Raw genomic sequence first — 18,357 nt, 5'->3', positions numbered from 1 at the left:
CTGGCATTTCTTTCTTAAAAAGGTTCTTATTAATATGTAAACAAAAGGTGCTGTAGCTACAGCTAAATAACAATCTGTTTTACAGAATGTTACCGTACAGGAGCTTTGTATCCTCTAGCCCTCACACCTTTACAGGGAGTCACAACAGAAAGTCAAGCTGTACGTTAATGGCTATGTGTTCATGAAACTGGTCAGGATGAAAGCACCCTTCTGTCCTAGTCGGTCGTGAAGAGCAGAGCAGTAAAAACAAGTAGGCATACCACACATGTGGCAACAGTAAGTCAACAGTATGTCCATAACTGCCTTTTGCACAGAGCTACCAGCCTGGACCACAGTAAGCAGCTGTGATATAAGCAGACTTGAAAATAAAAAGAAAAGCCGTTGCATTTGTATAAGCAATATTCTTTCGTGTCTCTTGAACTTCTAAACTTGTCAATGATGACTCAAAAGCTGAAACACGCCAGCTAAAATGCAAAGATTTTTATTTAGATGAACTTTTGGGTGTTTTGTATGAGTTACAGTACAGAAGCTTCACGTTCCTACTCAGACACCATGTCCTATGACAACTCATAAGCTTTCCTGTGAGTAATATCTAGAACTATGGAGGAGCCTTTCAACTCCTGCTGCACTATGGAAGCTTAAACCCAAACAGGGATTCCAGTGCATGTCAAGGACATGATGTAACAGAACAGTAGCTCTGGTGAGTCACCACTGAAGCATATCCAACTGCAGTGTTTCAATGTGAGGACATTCTTTTTTCGCTTAAAAAAACACTGAAATGTTAAAAGAAAGATGCCTCATTACAGATTATAGATGAAACGACCTGGTTCTCCATTAAGAACAATCCTGATGGATGCATCATATTAAGCAACTGACCTACCAGATTTTCTTCTGTTAGGACTTTAGAAGAGCCTGCCCATATCTTAGAGGGTAAGGTTAACCATTGCAGTGTTATGTGAAGTTGGTTTAAAACCAAATTTGGCATCATATATTTGTCACCTGAGCATCAGAAGGTTTTTACCCGCTCTTGCCACTGTATTTTTTTTTGCTTTGGTACCTTGGTGTGTACAGAAGCTGAAAGAGCTGTCACAAGGTAGAAAAGGAACTGGTATTACAAGAACATTCAGTACAAAGAACAAATTAAACACAATTGCCTTTTGCTCCCCATGTTATCCCAAAAAGCAAGTTCATTTGCCCGGTGTGCAAAATGCCAAACTACACACAGTGTAGAGGTATTCTATTTAATTCATTTTTGTGCAAAGATTGGTGATAGGTGGTAACGCCACGAAGCTAACACACCACATTTTGAAACTACAAGTCATTTATACAGTTAAATGTGTCGGTCACAGATAATATTCACACACCTCAACTAAAAATTGGTGAATTTCTTCCTTACTTGAACTTAAATGTACAGCTCTCTTTTGATTTTCCACGCATGCTCAGAGAGTAAGGGGCTTATTAGGGGTGGGGGGTAGGGGGGTCCTGGCTTATGGCTGTGATTTTTAGTATTATAATGAGGATAGCTCACTTAAAAGGTTCTTTGTTTTAGCTCTCATCAGCATCCCAATTATTTGTTCTCCTTGATTATACACTTTATCACCATGTCCTCAGCGTCTTCTGAGGGGGGATGTTTGCTTTGCTCAGCCTCTCAGCTCTCCTCAAGGATATAGTTATAAAACAAACGCTTCTCTATCTCTCAGTTCCCTTCTCTGGCTGTCAGATTCTGTTTTCCAAGCTCATATTGTTCATTGTTATGGCTTAGTGGAAAATTCCATTTTTTTCAGGACATCACCCAGGCCATCAACAAAACATATCATCACAGAACTTCCACTAAAGAGCTGGTAACACTGCTGAAATATTAAAGCTCCCTATGTATTCTTCCATCCCCAATTCAAATTGAAAACTAACAATCAAACCTAATGTGTTACGTACAAGAGCAGCTGAAAAATTATCCAATGTTTGTTACAATGATTTTTTGACAAATAGCACCTTATTTTACTGAAACACCTCTACAAACTTCATAGACAGACTGGTAGTATTGTGTGATATTGCCTGACAAGTTACAAGCATGCTCCCATTATTGGTGGCCTTATAGGCCAGTACCTGCCCTGTGGGAAACTGGAGGCCAGAATCAAAACTGGCTGTACATGATAGGAAGCCTTTCTACTAGTCATAATGAACACTTTATCTAGGACAGAAAGCTTACTTTTCATAGCCTCAGACACATCCATAATCAAAGAATATTTAGAAATAACTGAAGTAAAAGTCTGAATATTTTGAAGAAGTTCCAGTAACACAAACAGTATGAACTTTGCATCCCCCCTTTGTTCCAACGGGTAAGGCTGAACATGAAGCATGTCTTCAAAAAGGTTTTTATATTTCACCAGAAATATTTCATAAAATGAAGGAAAAACAGGACAAAATAGTATTGGGAACATTTTCAGAAGGAAGTCTTCTGAAGGAAGACTTGCAAGGAAAGGCTGAACTTTAACCAAGCCATTGTGTATGATTAGAACATAAATTATTATTCTGTAGCCTTGCAGATGCCAACTTCATCTCTTGCTGTGTTTTCAGTCTTTTCTGTCCAACTGACTAATCAAAAGGCAGTTTTACAGCTGACAAAAACGGTATTACTATGAAAGAGCTGGATGTGGTTCTTAGTGCTGTGGTCCTTAGTGCTTGATGTATCATGAATTGTCAGCAGCTCAGTGAGGACCCCTCACCTGTAAAGGGTCAAAGGAGTTTGTCTGTCCTGTGAGCTCTTAGCAGTTTCAAAACGCAAGTCCATGTATCATTTCATAATCCTTCCCCACGGAGAGCAACATGAGGGAGTGTGAATGAATGTCTAACCTACGTGCAATCCATGTACCTAAGGGAATCTTTTCATTTTATCTTAATTATGTCAGGATCGCAGTAAGAACTCTCTGCTACTTCTGCTTTCTCATTAAAGTACATGAGAAGACTGTTGGTCTGCACTTCGGGTAAACAAACAGGCTGTCTATTCTGCGAAATCTAGTTTGAAAAGATGAGTGTGATGTGGTTTTTTGTTGTGGATTCAGGAGGGCTAGTTAAGGACTGGGGCTTCACTGCACTGAAAACCTGCACTGCCATGAGCTTCTCTGCTTCCAAAACAGGTTGCTGTCATAATTATAATTCTGTATAAATTGGTTTGCATCCTCTCCTGAATTGAATTAGCTGACTAACTAACTAGGTTTTGACTCTGGTGATTTGTCAGTGAATAAGCACTAAAATCCTGGGGACGGCAGTTTGCTATATAATTGTTTTACTGTCTTAAGGTAGGCATCAGAATTTGCCCTCCTAGAATTTTAATGTTGGTGGTAAATAGGGGGCAGAAAAGAAACAGAAGGCGTACATCTACATTTGTGTTCAGCAGCAGCAGAACACAAGTAACTGCAAGGCAAATTTGTACAGATTAGCCTGGTAAAACCTCATGGTCCCTCAGACTGATGCTCTGCATTGCCCATTGCCTGCTATCATTTATGCTTTCACTTCTTGCCAAGATTGCCAAAGAAATATGAAGTCTTCCTGGGGGATGGGAGTAAGATAGCAAAATAATTTCACACAGGTTAATAATGTTGCTCAAGATTAAAACTTGTATCTATTTGTATCACTAAAACCTGATGCTTTCACTACCAAAATTCATGCAGGAAAGTAGTTTTCATTCTTTCTCTGATGGGAATGCACATTATGACACAGTCTGAAGTTGCATTCATCACTCTGCATTCACAGCACGTTGTCATGCCAATCCTCCCCTCCAGCAGTAAGAATAAAAATGATAACATCTAGGAGTGAATCAGTCAAATTACTTACTCAGAATAAGCACTGCCAACCAAAACCCTCTCTTTTCCAGCAGGTTTACCTATGTTGTGAGTGACCTACTAGTGACTCCCTCTTGAACTCAGGTCCAACACAGTCAGAAAGTCCAGTGAGACAAATAACACCTTGTGTTTCAAAGGCAAACAGCTACTGAGAGAAAACAAGACAAGTAGCCTAGGGAGTATTGTTATAACCTTTAAAACAGTTCCAATCCACTCTTCTCTGTGAATATTTACTTACACTTTTTTTCTAATGAATATGCCTTCCCACACTTGTCATTATGGCATGCAGGATCTCACAGCGATTTTTGTGAACATATGGTCCTTTTGCTACCTACTCTTTCTCTAGCACTACTTTTGGAAATGATGCATAAATACATCCTGGTTTTCTCAGCTAGAAAAGTCACCCTGCTCAATACTCTTCCTTATTAACATGTTTTCATTTTTTGATGCAGTTGGATGCATGAGAGGAGGTTTAACATTTTCATTTCATATGAGTGAGTGAGAGGTTGAGGTTTTTTTAAATTTCCCTAGCAAATATCATGATGCTCTTAATACTAGTATGTTAAGAATTCAGATCTAGACCTTAATACTCCATCTGGGTCCCACCTCTATTTAAATATTTCCTTAACATTTTAGAAACTAACACAATTAAAAATTAAAACCAGATGGACTGAGCAAACCAGAACTTTATTGCCACATTCTATGGTTATGAAATAAATTCAGAGTGATTTAAAAATAAAGCTACAGTAAAGCACCAAAGAGAGGGAGGAGGCGTCTTTGCAGTCTGGATTTATATATTTTCATTATACCAGCTCTTCCTAATGACTGTGATAGGTAACATTTCACTGTAAATATTTTTAAATATAAGTAATTTACTTGATGAAATGCAGATGAACAGCTCATTAACTTCTTTTTGACAAAATCCTGTGTAGGAACTCATTTAAAAATATGTCCATCAAAAAAACCTAGAATAACTCATCATTAAAGATACCCACTTTCAACACAGGGATATCACTTCTTTCAGGAATAAGCATTAGTACCTTCCCACACAAATTAGTTCCTTAGTGGTGAAATTCTGCAACAACAAATATCAGGTGGTGAATCTGCCTGGTGGCTTTGGCTCTATGACCTGAGGAGAAACAACCCCATGCACCAGTACAGGTTGGGAGCTGACTTACTGGAAAGCAGCTCTGTTGAGAAGGACCTGGGAGCGCTGGTGGACAGCAAGCTGACCATGAGCCAGCCCTGTGTCCTTGTGGCCAAGAAGGCCAACAGTCTCCTGGGCTGCATTAAAAGGAGGGTGGCCAGCAGGTCGAGGGAGGTTATCCTGCCCCTCTACTCTGCCCTAGTGAGACCATATTTGGAGTGCTGTGTCCAGTTTTGGGGCCCCCAGTTTAAGAATGACAGGGAACTGCTCGAGCAAATCCAGCAGAGAGCTATGAAGATGATCAGGGGACTGGAGCATCTGCCTTATGAGGAAAGGCTGAGAGAGGTGGGTTTGTTTAACCTGGAGAAGAGAATAGTGAAGGGGGATTTAATAAATACCTATAAATATCTAAAGGGTGGGTGTCAGGATGATGGAACTAGACTCTTTTCAATAATGCCCAATGACAGGACAAGGGGCAACAGGCAGGCAGAAGTTGGAACATAGGAAGTTCCACCTCAATATGAGAAGAAACATCTTTCCTGTGAGGGGGACAGAGCAGTGGCACAGGCTGCCCAGGGAGGCTGTGGAGTCTCCTACCCTAGAAACATACAAAACCCACCTGGATGCAGTCCTGTGCTCCCTGCTCCAGGTGTCCCTGCTCAAGCAGGGGGGTTGGACAAGATGACCTCCAGAGGTCCCTTCCAACCCCTGCCATTCTGTGATTCTGTGATTCTGTGAGCTGTAAGAGCTCTTCTGAAGGAGTATCGCCCTTGCTTAATCTTAGGCATCAACTGGAGAAGCCTCTTCCTGGCCAACAGCTGAGATCCATTCCTTTCAGAATCACTGTCACCTCCAAGCTTTTTCCTGGTGTTCTTCTGGTTCTGATCATGTCACTGTACAAAGACAAGCTAAAGGCTTTCTTGGAGTCCATTGCTGCATTTCTATGAGAGGCATATGGATAATAAATACAGCTCTTCTTTGCCCTCCAACTACAGAGTTTAGCATTCCCTAATCCTAAATCACACCCAAATAAGTTTGTTCTGGAAAAAGCATTTCAACTTGCACAGAATAATGGTTTCAACAACGCTGAATTTCGCTTGACATGTTCTGGCCAGGTCTCTGTTACAAATAGTTTGGGCTTTTTATAATTTGCAGAAACTGTTGAAAACCTGTCATAACCACTCCGCTGTAAACGTAAAGGCAGAGAGGTATTTGAGTATTTTGTGTATTTATAGACACATCTCCATTTAAACACAGTCATTACACATGGTAGCTTTCCTTTATCCTTATGTTTTTGTGTTACTGTGCAAAAACTACTTATCTGACCTTTCTGTACTATAAGTTAATCCTCTGGGGGAAGGGGGGGGGGGGGGGGGCGGGAATCCCCTCAAATTTGCCTTCAACACAACATTTAGGGTCAATGTCAGCAGCTGAGCTCTTGATTGTCTCTTCAGATTTAGAACAGCAATGCAGGAATCCCCATCAGTCTAAGGAACTGATGTTTCAGGATTCTGCAGATTTGGTAAATAATTTATAAGATGCACTAACAAAGGCCTTTACCAATAGACCGGCACATTTCTGAAACAGAAACTGCAATGGCAGTTACTATAGTAAAACTATTCAGCAGGCTAGTGTGTCATATTTTTTTATAGGGACTTTAAATTTCTCTTACACTTTCACCTCCTGGCTTTCACAGTTGTATTATTCTGTTAGGAAGTGTGTATTTGCAAAGGTCTCTAAAGAATATTGCCTCACGTATGTAACTGGTCTAACAACTGTAATTACTAAACATTTGCTGACAACAGCATATTCTTTAACAGCATTAATGTGTCCTTGTCTTGTACTTGAGATTTCTGCTATCATCTGTCTCTAAAGCCAGTCTAAACCTAGGGCTAGAAAACAGACAGACGCTTTTTTCAAGGAAGCCAGTACTGAAGAAATGAATAAACAATGAATATCTAAAACAAAACCATCCATACTTCACATCTATATGCATCAGCTCTGTGTTCTTTTATCTTTGTAATCATAACTTTAAGACTCCTAAGAATTCCAGTAAGGACATTTTGACAACTTATTTTCCATCGCTGTTAATCACATTTTCCAGTTTCAGTTGCTATGCTTTTTCAGAAAATAAAGGATACTTTTAAAATTTACTAGGGAGAAATATCCAAATTAAGATACAAAATGCTTCTGGCATCATTAACAAAATGTCACACTGAACACTGAATGGGCATCTAGCTACCTGTGCTAATGAACTGGAGAGACTTAGTATTTTTCCACAGTGTACTGCATTTGCAGAATGCTGAAGGGTCAGGTAGAGTTCACATCATCTACATAAAGTGTAGGAAATTAATATCCTTTTGGAAAAATACAAGAAATTTTATAATAAGTGATATTGAGCTGTCAGCATTCAGGTGTCCCTTTCTTACTTCTGCCATTATATTTTTGAGGATAGCAGCAAATGTTAAAGATGTGTTTGCTAGACTCCTTTTTTAACTTCACTGAATGTCAATGTATTAAACAAATGTATAAACGAATAAGATGCCATTATAAAATACTCATATAAAACAGCGGGAACTGTTATGGCGATCTTCAGCTCCAGTGTACTCAGAAAAATAAAAGCCCATTTCTTAAAATAACCTAGTCGAAGCAGTGGCTGGAACAAATACAGGTAAAACAGCAGCACTGCAAAAGAAAGTAGAGGTAATATAATGGCTTATTTCTCCAGTAAGCTTGGTTAAATGTCATTAGCAGACCAACTGCCTTGTTCATGTCAATGAATTACCTATAGGTTTCATTTCTGTTGTGGTACCTGAAGATGAAGTTGGTAGCTCCCATTCAGGGAACCGGCTGTCCACCCTTGTTGTGAGAATAAATCAAAGAACATATTGGCATTGTTTTTTGGGTAAGTACACACAATTTTATTAGGCATTTTAAGAAACAGCAACTTAAATATATATGGTTTGTTTTCCTCACAGTAATAAAAGTTGAGGAAGAGATTAAAAGCCCTGTCCCAAGCCATCACAAAATCATCCTTTTTTTTTAATGTATTGCTACTTCATAGGCTAGCTGCCTGTGCTGAGCCTGTGCCGAGCCTGTGCCTTTTGCATCAGGGGGCTTATGGAACCCACACTCATCCGCTTTCTAATCAATGCTTACATTTCCTTGTAGCCTATGCACATCCTGTACCCCCTCACAGATGAGGGGTTCTTATCTTGTTTAAGCAGGAAAGTCTGGGGCAATTTCATTGAAGACTTTGCTGTGATTGTCACTTGAGATCCTGTCATACTCATCTACCTGCTCCTGCTCACAAAAGTCTCTTGAACGGTTGCATTACAAAAGCATGCTCCAAGCTAAGAGCATTTTCCTGTGCTCTCTGAAACAGAGTGAGTTTAAAGTGGTTGCACACAAAGCAGTTGGGATAACAGTTATGCTACAAGCAACTGCTGGTGACGAAAGTATTAGCTCCCCAGCACACTCCACTGTTGTGGCTACCAGTGCTGTCATACTGACCCCATACAGGTACCACTCTTGTCAATAAGCTGTGGCATCAAGACTTGATGTCTGATCAGCAGAGAGGTAGGAGCTGTTCACAGAGCTGACTGCAGCCTTTTAAATTTGAATTGAGATCTCATATTACTGACAGAGTCACCGTGGGAAACAGAAGTCTTTGTTCAAATGCCATGCAAGGGGAGAAATATAAAAAGCCAACACTGGAACACAAAATAAGGGTTTTCCATGTACGTGTAATGCAAGACACCAGGACACAGGAGGATGTGAACCAACAGTGGGCTCCAAGGTGAATGCAAAACATACTGCTAGGAATACTTTCCATCAGAGGGACACTGTGGACAAGACAGTGCTAGGACTGCCTCTCCGCACACCACTTTCAGAACTGTTCCTGGATGCCACGAGCCACTGAGCACTGTTTTTGTGGGCTGTGACACAGGTCTTACGTTACTTCAGGTACTGCGAACAAAGCACACAAAACATGAATACTGACAGAATTTGAACCTCTGGGAGCTTCATGGTCAGACTCAGGGGAGGCAGAAGTTAAAATGCGAAATCACGTACAAGTGAAGGCTGAATTAGACCAATATCAAACAGTTCCAAAATATCTTTGTGACAATGCTGGTGACACCAGCACAATTCTTCCCGGGAAAGGTTGCTCTGGACCACTATATGCTGAGACAACCCTGGAATGGCCTAACCCAACACAAATGTCCCACAGCCAAGGAGCAGAGACAGAACCTCTCCTAGCCTGTCACTTCCCTCCTACATCTGCAACTAGCTGCTATCTTCTCTGCTTACCTTTGAGTGCTGCTATTGTCAACTTCTCTCTGAGTGTTTGGTGCAACACAAGCCCATTGTTCCCAGTAAAATTTGTTTTCTTGATATAAAGGCAAGCTAATTCTCTTTTTATTATCGTATTGTACTTTCTTATAACTATCTGAACAGTTTGTGACTGATAAAATGTTTGTTAAATGGAAATCAATTATCTTCCATTTAAACTTGCTTTTCTTCTTTGATGGGTTTTGTTTGCAAGAAAAAAAAGCAATTATGTCAGAAAAACACCATTGGTAAGGGCACACAGAACTATTTATTCTCTTACCCTGGTTTTATGTGCTGCAAGATCCTAGCAAAATAATCTCATATTCCACTTTTTGTTGTTGAAAGAATGGCTTCATTTGCAACAACCCCCTACTTGCATTCCACTCTGAACCCCGGTTTTATTATCCAAGTGTAAGATAGGCATAGTGATGGGTAAATTATTCTGAATCAGAACAAAATCGTTTTCTTCCCACTCAGACATGTGGATGTGAAAACGGACATAAAGATTTCCATAGAACAGCAAGAGTATTTGTCAAGCCATTTTGAACTGCTGAATAGTTGAATTATCTAAAATGACACAGAAAAACTCTGCTCCACTGTGGGGTTTAACAGGGATGCTGTGCTCACAGCGTGTAAGTAAACGCTTATTTAAATACTCATGGTGCGGTGCTTTCACCACAGACTGCCAGTAACTATGCTTCGTGCAGCACAATAGAAAACACAGAAGACACTGAAAGCCAAGGAATGAAGACCCCACCGTGAACATGAGGTTGGGAGAAATGAGCCCAGCAGAAATGTACACCGAGAAAGGGACTGGCTTGTTCCCCCAGGAGTGCTGTCCCGTGACAGTGGCAGCGCCAACACTCATATTTCCTGCTGAAGGGTGAATTGTGCTGAAATGGTGCAGGAACAGTTCTGTCTCTGGTGCTACTCAGAAGGACATTGCTCCCAAAAGAAACTGACGTAACCCACCACCTCATCTCTGCGCTCAAGCACCAGGGCTGCCAGGAGGAGCCAGAGAGCCCTGGGTCATTAGCTGTAATTGAAGACACTTGAACATTTGGCTGTGAAGTACCCAGGGGAATATCTTTCACATCAGTGTAATACAAAGCAATTTTATTAATTATGGTAGCATTTCTAATCTGTTAAGCATTTTTTCCTTAAAACAATGAATCCATATGAGTATTTTAACATTTAGCTTTGTACCAGCAAAAAAGTTTTTAAAACCCTGAAGAATGTGGCAAAATAGAAATTCTGAAAAATGTGGGTTTCAAAGTATGGGACCACCACACCATTTTTAATCCAATTACATAATTTGTAATTCTTCATTTTCAGTTTACCAAACCACTGAAGTTAATTCAACATCATCACACATCGTTTGTATTGCTATCTCCAGTTTTTAATTTAGTTTGCTTCACTCAGCATATCACTACACAGTTTAGATGTGTTTGCATCATGGAAGAGAAAAAGGGAGAGAACATTAAACCATGTATGGCAATGAGAAAATAGAAACTTTTTTTTAAACAGAATAGAAGAAAATATCTATGGTCCACTCAAAACATAAGAGATTTCTTCTCAGGAATATTGAAAATCGAATAGTTTGGAGGTTTTTGTTTGTTTGTTTGTTTTTTATGGAAAGGAAAATTTTTCAGGGAAAACAATATTTCACTGGAGAAATCTTCAATTTTACAAGAAAGGCATTTTTCTCTCAGTTAAACACTGTGATAAAAATTCCTGCTTGGCTCTATTTTCAGCATGAGCTGTGTCCGTGCATGCCCAGGTGGAAAATGTCCCTGCATCAGCATCCCACCCTGCAGTGATGGTGGCACAGGGAGGGATGAGAACACCCATCTAGCCAGCTTCCCTGGACTGAGAGGAGTGGGAATCTCCCACACATGCCTCACACCCTGGCAGCCCATCTAACCTCACACTGTCAATCCCATGGCATCCGTCACTTCATCCTCAAAAATAATGCAAAGATTCATCTCCAGTTCATCATGAGATCCTACTCTTGCTTCAGCAAAACTTCTGGCAGCTCCTGAAGCACCAAACTGATTCACCACAAAAAAATACTGTCTCCTTTAGGATCACACAAGTGCTTAATGACTTTTAAAATAATTTTGGCAGTCCTTTTGCAGGTAATGATTCTATGATTTTTTTTTTCTGTTACCTGTGGATATAAGTCCTTCAGACAGACTTATTTCCAGCAGATTGCTTCACTGACTGAAAAATTCAATAAAGTATTATAGATGACACAAGTAGCACAAGAAGCCAAGTAGACATTTGATGACTAGGAATCTAATTCTCAGTGGGCTTACAAGGAATTTGGCTTCCCACTAGGCACCAGCTTTTAAATCTACAGTCCTATTTCTCCATTATGTGCATGGGGTAACAGTTCCTGCTTCAGGCTGCAAGTGGCAAAATATGCTATTATCATTTCTGAAATCATAATTATTTTAATACCAAAACCTGTCATTTACTGTAGTAATATTACTGTAATAGTGCAGTGCAGGGTGATCAGGCCCCTGGCACTTCAAACACATCTCATCAGAAAATCATTCACTAATTACTAATTATTCACTAAAACTTCACTTTTTTGGTGTTTTGCCTTTTTGTTTTTGATGCAACTGGGGGCTTTCAAATACTCTTACACTCATATAGACACAAGGAGATACAAACTCCTGACTGGTAATCTTGCACAGAATGGCATTAAACTTATATGGAAGTTTATGATCTCACTGTCTTTCCTTCTGGAACGTTTACAGTTTGTATAAGTAAATGAATATTAAAGCCCAAAGGAGTACCCTAACTGCAAGACTTATTTCTCTGATCAGAAATTCTGTTTGGGGGCAGAAATTCTTTTTTTTAATGAAAGTTTGGCAGAAGTGGCTTTTTTTCCAGTAAAAGCTTCAGTAAACAAAAAAAATGGTTCGCATCTGGGAATTCTTTTTGTAAGCAAGATCCAGACACAGGAGATCTTCAGTAAAAAGTTACTGACTGGTTTTAACTACTAAATCTACTTTGAAGTTAGAGATAATGAAGTGCATTAAAAAACAACCAACTTCCTTGTCCCTGAGTCAATGGAAAAGATAGAAATTGAATGAGTGAACCTTCAGCAGAACCCAGCCTACGAGTGGCATCTCAAATACCAGACTGAGAAGCTGTCGGAATGATTGGCATTGCAAGCCTGTGCCCATGGGCAGTTCCCACACAATGGCATCCCTGACCAAACAGGAAATATCTGCATTATCTAAGATCCTGCCACATGGCAACAGCCGGCAAGTGTTGACCTGCAGCCAGCACCCCATGAGTGACACCATGACCATGAAATTTAAAAATGAGAAGGTGTTACATTACTACCTGAAGTCTAAAGGTAATGAACATTGTTAATAAAATGTTGTTTTGCAGTGCAAAATCCAAGGTAACTTCTAATCTATAAACTAGTTTAGACTGTAGACTTTGGCAATTTTGCTCATTATGTTCTCAAATAATAGGGAGCAAGGCTTAGATATTAATAACAGATGCTCTTTAAACCATTACAGAACACACAATAAAGATGGCAAATGCTTCAGAGAGGCTAAATTATGTGATATTTTGTCATTATCAAGCTGCAGATGGTGACTCATACTACAGAGTCATTTCGCTAAGCCTGTATAAATATGCAAAATTTTTTTCTGAAAATGCCAAGGGCTAGATTTTGATCTGGTGAAAAACTGGTGTAGCAACATCAGATTTAACCATCCCAGATGGTGTAGCAGAGGTTAGTCCCACATAATTCTATTCACTGTGTGGAGAATAGGAACTTCTGATTTGACTCAGGGCTGTAAAGTTCTACACAGATGTGAAAGCATGAGCTGAAAAGGTGTTTCAAGCTGTATTCCTGGATCTCCTAAGTCCATAATATCTTAGACAGAGGAAAACTTGTAAGATTTGAATACATGTTTTAAATGTATTTATTTGTCTTTCTAACCTGTACATACATCCATGAATTCTCTGCAATCTAAAAACCTGATTCACTGAAAGTGTTTATGTAAAAATAGCAACACGCAGTTCTGCCAACACATTTCTTACACGTATTTCATCTCTTGGCCTTATGAATAAAAGAAACATTTTCTCCAGAAAAGCCAGAGTGTGGACTATCATCTTCTGTTTCATGTATCATGTCACACCAAGGAGAGTTAATTATCTATGCAAGTACTGACTGCAAAGTAGTGACCTTTATTACTAAGGTAGAAAAAACATCCATTTGCATTTCAGATCTGCGATTTTCATCACTAGCAGATAGGGAAAAAATGTATTCTACTCACAAGGTAGGCAAATTCACCCTGAAATTAATAAAGTAACACGCAAAGCAGCCTTTCAGATTCTTGTAACATTATATACCTGTATTTAAAAACAGTAATTATAGACTTCAAAGCTTGCAGATCATCTCTGAGGAGGCTGCTGACATCCTGGTAGCCAGATGAATGAAGGGACACTGAAGAGGTGTTTGTAACTCACTTCAGAGATTCTCTTCTGTGACTCTGTACAAATGAGTGCAAGCACAAGGACAGAAAATCAAGGGGTATATTTAAATGATATTCAAACCACCCCTTTGCTTCCCTATATATTTCTGTAAGTCTCTCAGGGAAGAGGAAGAAGGCAGCAGAACAGGCATTTCTGCTTTCCCGGTCCAGCTGTGTGTGGTGTTTGGCTGAAGAATATCTGCAGAGACCAGGATGGGAAGCAAGACCAGTCCTAAAACTGAGGGGAGCCCTTTGCCTGGGAGCCAGTTCACCAAAGCTGCTCTAAACTTTACTGTCAATCCTGGCATCAAAGCACCCCAAGGAGAGGTCCAGGATCTTTCCCCAGGGCACTGCTCAGCATCACTGAGCATCCAGCAAAACTAGAGGGAGTGCAGGGCAGAGGAGCACCTACATGGGTCCCTGCAGGAGAGGGCTCAAAGCACCAGCACAGCCAACATGACTCTGCTGGCACCATGTTACCTGACTTGGCCTGGTGAAGCAGCTCAAAAGGACACACCTACTGCAGTCCATTTACCTAAACTGTTTAATCCAAAGTGAGTTTATTCATCTGAGGGGAAGAGGCTCCAGGTCCAAATAGCTCAGATGCCTGCAGGGACTTAACAGCTCTGTAAAACTAATGAATAGGCTAAAATAAGGCTTTCTCCAGTGGGACTTGTTGCCTTTGTTGTAAAATATATAAATATTAATTGGACTAGAGGTTCAAACTCATTTTCTAATTTTCTTTGTGAACCTCCTAGCCAGTGGGCTCCACAATGCTTCCCTTTCCCCAATGAATCTTTAATTATTCTGCAGAAAATAGAAGGGCTTCATTGCCTTTCTTATTCTTATTTTTAAAATAAATTCATTAACAGGAAGAAAAGGAAGGGGATTCATTTTTACTCAAAGGAAAAAGTGTGAAATGAATGGAATATAAAACATAACAGATATTAATTTTAACCATGAGCATTTATGCCAATTTTAAGCTGAAGTGTTTCTATTGATTTCATCAGAGTACTTCTGAGTTCAGTCTTTTAGGAATGTGACTGGAATTGGTACTTAAAAAGACAGGACCAGAACTGGGACTTAACTTTGAGGTAAAGAGAGAGGCTCTTACCTTAGGTATGGCAGGAGTCTGCCTCCACCAGAACTTTACAGCTTCTTTAAGAGTTTTCTTTGTGTTTCTGTCCTAACAGTGACATGAAATGTCAGCACAATACAACTGAGGCTTAAGATATCAAAGCAAGGACAGTATAGGTTATCCATTATCAAAATAATATCAGTACAATAAGACTATGTATTTTTTACACCTTGAGGAAAAGAAAAGCCATACTCTTGTAAAGGACTTTCTCCTGTATTTGCCCTTCTTGCACTCAGCTGTGTTGCTGCACGCCCACACTGCAAGCTTGTGGATGATCAATGAAAACTCCAAAATGAAGCGTGTTCTCACAGAACCTATTTAAAACTGATTATTAAATGTGTGTATTTATGCCTTTGTGTGCTCAAGCAGAAGCCCACAGCAGGGGTGTCTGTGACTATCTATAAGCTCACAAAGATGGGTACATGAAGTTATCTTACAAAGGAGTACTTTATTTTTTCCATTTTACAAAATATCACAGCTGAGTATTCTCATGTTGTTAACATTGTCTTGGTGATGAATAATTGATATGGATAATAAAGAATTGTCATTGTAATAAATAAAGACCTTGGTTTGTATTACATTTTTTACTTTAAGCCTCCTGTGTATGCATATACACAAACGTCTGTTACAAAATTTTCTATAAAGTTCCCCATCAGCTAAAAATCTTTGAATTTCCTGGGTCATGTTCAGTGATTCTACAGAGCAGTCTCAGCTCTCAAAATGTCAAATTTAAAATTACTTGGGTCTGATTTGACTTTTTAAGATCACAGCCACCCTTCTTTCTTTCCCTGACAAGCCACTGCACCGTTTGCATAAACTGGAAAATGTGCATATGTATCCACTGTTAAAACATTCAGTATATTTTTTACTCTGAGCTAATTTATTGCACTTTTGCATATTCATAACCTGAACTTCCTTATAAACACAAGATGTTGCAACCTTAATAAAGCTGTAGGTCTAAATATTTGCTTGTTTTGTTTTGGTTTTTTTTTTTTTTTGCAAATGGCTGGATTAATTTGCTTTAAACTTTCCTGAATTCAGACAGCACAATTTGGCACAGAATGTGCTATCCCTCCTCAGAAGTTCATAGAAATGCTTGGTGACAGTGTTTATGTCCATTGTACATCATGGGAAGACAGCAGGAAAACTCGTCACTGGAACACTTGTTTTACAGACACACACAACGTTACTAAAAGGGAAGAGAAGATCAATCATTAGCACTCGTGATGAGACTTTTAAAATAATTCTAACAAAACATCATCTGTAATCAAAACGTATGGAAGAAAAAACAGATTATTTAACAAAATAAGGAAAAAATGAAGTCATGCAGATATCTTCTGCAGACTTAAAATTCAAGAGAGTGAGTAAAATATTGCTGAATATGCCAGGAAAACAGTACTTGATTATGCTGTCTTTCAAAGCAATAACAACAAGGAAAAGATACAAAAGATACAAAAGATGTCCTTGTGATCCCGAAATAATTCTGTAAGAAATGTTTCGGAGCCTTTTTCTCTTGAATCTTACTACTGCATCAGTCCAATACTGCCGGGATTGTTTCTATTCCCAACTACAACCTGCTCATTACTAAATGGAAAGGATTGAGCCTAAAGCTATCAGTGACTTTCAAATGAGACACTCAGCAGCAGGAGTGTCAAACACCTGAGCACAGATGCAATGCAAATGGCCTACAGTGATTAAGGTTTCTGGCAGAAATCAAGCAGCATCTTTAAGTCTGTGTTGGAAAGATGCCTCTCAGGGAGACATAATGGACCCGGTGAAGAAGAGAGGATAGACTCTCAGGATCTTTCTGCTCTCATTTTCTAATGGTCTAGGAAATATTGAATAAAAAAGAAGTAGAGTATTTCTGCAAAGGTCAGCTGAAGTAAATCCAGTTTACTCTTAGAACATCAACACACAAAGAAGCCATAACATGTTGATAGAAACCTAATTAAATTGGCCTTTTTCATATGGCCTTGGAAAAAAGATGCCAGTGCAACTTAGGGCTTCATAGCCTATGGTTCTCCATATTAGTTTGTTGGGTTTGAATCTGCAATATTTTATCAAGTTCTTACCATCATTAAAACGGGAAAAGGGGTTTTACAAAACTAGGGTCTTCCTCATGGCTTGACTTCATCACCTAACACTGACTAACTCACTAGAAAGTAAGGCAGAAATAAATTGTAATGTTGTGTAATGACATATATATGTATTATATGTTTATAATATTACTGTTTATGAATATTTGAATTGCTCAAGAACAAACATAAATGTGTATGAGGAAATGGCATTCACAGAAGAGCTGGGCCTTACTAATCAGTCCCCTGACAAAAGGCTTTCACGAATCTATGCAGGAAGATGAGGTTATGAGACTGAAAACAGACCAAACACAAGAAAAAGCTTTCCTAACAACATTATGATGACTGATGATTCCCAAAGAGGTAATAATTTCACTGTTTAGAACTGTTAATTTTACACCTTCATACAGGGAACAGATGATCTTCTCTTTTCAGGGAATTACCTCATACCAAACTAATCAGTTTCTCAGTTAAGTTTGCATTTGTAAGACAAAGAAGGTATTGCTTTTACTTTTTCCATTTTACCTTCTGTTAAAAAAAGAGTGGGGGAAAAAAAAAAGACAACAAAAAAGCCACTACAGGTTTAAAATACGAAGACCCATGTGGCTAGAAAACCAAGGACTCCACTGAGACTGATTTTCTAAAAGATAATGCAAGATATTTCGTTTGGAAAGCTGAAAGAGCTTGGTGATACTTGGTGACTTTGCTGGTTCTTAAAGTTCACCCTTACTGAGAAAACGTACAATGGCAAGGTTAACAGCAGAGCTCAATGAAAGGTCCACAAACTTCCCTGGCCAGGAGCTGAAGGCAAGGGCAAGGCAATAAGGCAGGTCTGTTACTTGTCAAGGAGATCTCAACAGCAGCTTGGGAGCAGCAGGCACCTAGGCTAGGAGTAGGCACACTACAGCATAGCTCAGGCTGGGGCTGGGGATCCTATAGGCTGTGGGTGCCCTCAGCAGGGCTTTGAGTTGCCTGGCCAGAGCCCTGACTCTGCTACAGTGATACTACCAAAAGGCAAAGAATAATAAAAAATACAAGTAAAGGAAACCTTCCTTAGCATCCATAAAAGCTATCATTTCTCCACCTTGATGTCTTCTTGAAAAAAGAAGGTCTTCCAGAAATCCCGCAAAGACAGTGGTGCAGCATATGTATTAGGGTCAGATAAATAGATTCAAATGACCGCTTGAAAACCAATAACCTTTCCTGAGGTTTGAAAAAGTCAGATTCAATTTTTTAGAGTTGATTTTCTTCTTTGAGCGCTTCAGTACATCCCGTTCCCAGAGCAGCTGAGAAGAGACCATGTATAAAACCTCAGGAGGAA

General features: G+C 39.4%; 1 long non-coding RNA gene across 1 annotated transcript in view; it reads right to left on the bottom strand.

The window, feature by feature from the left end:
- Positions 1-13,255: 13,255 nt before the first annotated feature.
- LOC135310503 (uncharacterized) overlaps positions 13,256-18,357 on the bottom strand; it is a 71,480-nt gene continuing 66,378 nt past the window's right edge. The window contains exons 3-5 of the long non-coding RNA XR_010370580.1: positions 14,938-15,009; positions 14,359-14,457; positions 13,256-13,841 (exon numbers count right to left, since the gene is read on the bottom strand). This is a non-coding gene — a long non-coding RNA (uncharacterized LOC135310503). The remainder of the gene's footprint in view (positions 13,842-14,358; positions 14,458-14,937; positions 15,010-18,357) is intronic.

This window comes from Phalacrocorax carbo, chromosome Z (assembly GCF_963921805.1).
Source record: "Phalacrocorax carbo chromosome Z, bPhaCar2.1, whole genome shotgun sequence".
Taxonomy (NCBI): domain Eukaryota; kingdom Metazoa; phylum Chordata; class Aves; order Suliformes; family Phalacrocoracidae; genus Phalacrocorax; species Phalacrocorax carbo.
This window is presented reverse-complemented; position numbering and strand designations above follow the sequence as displayed.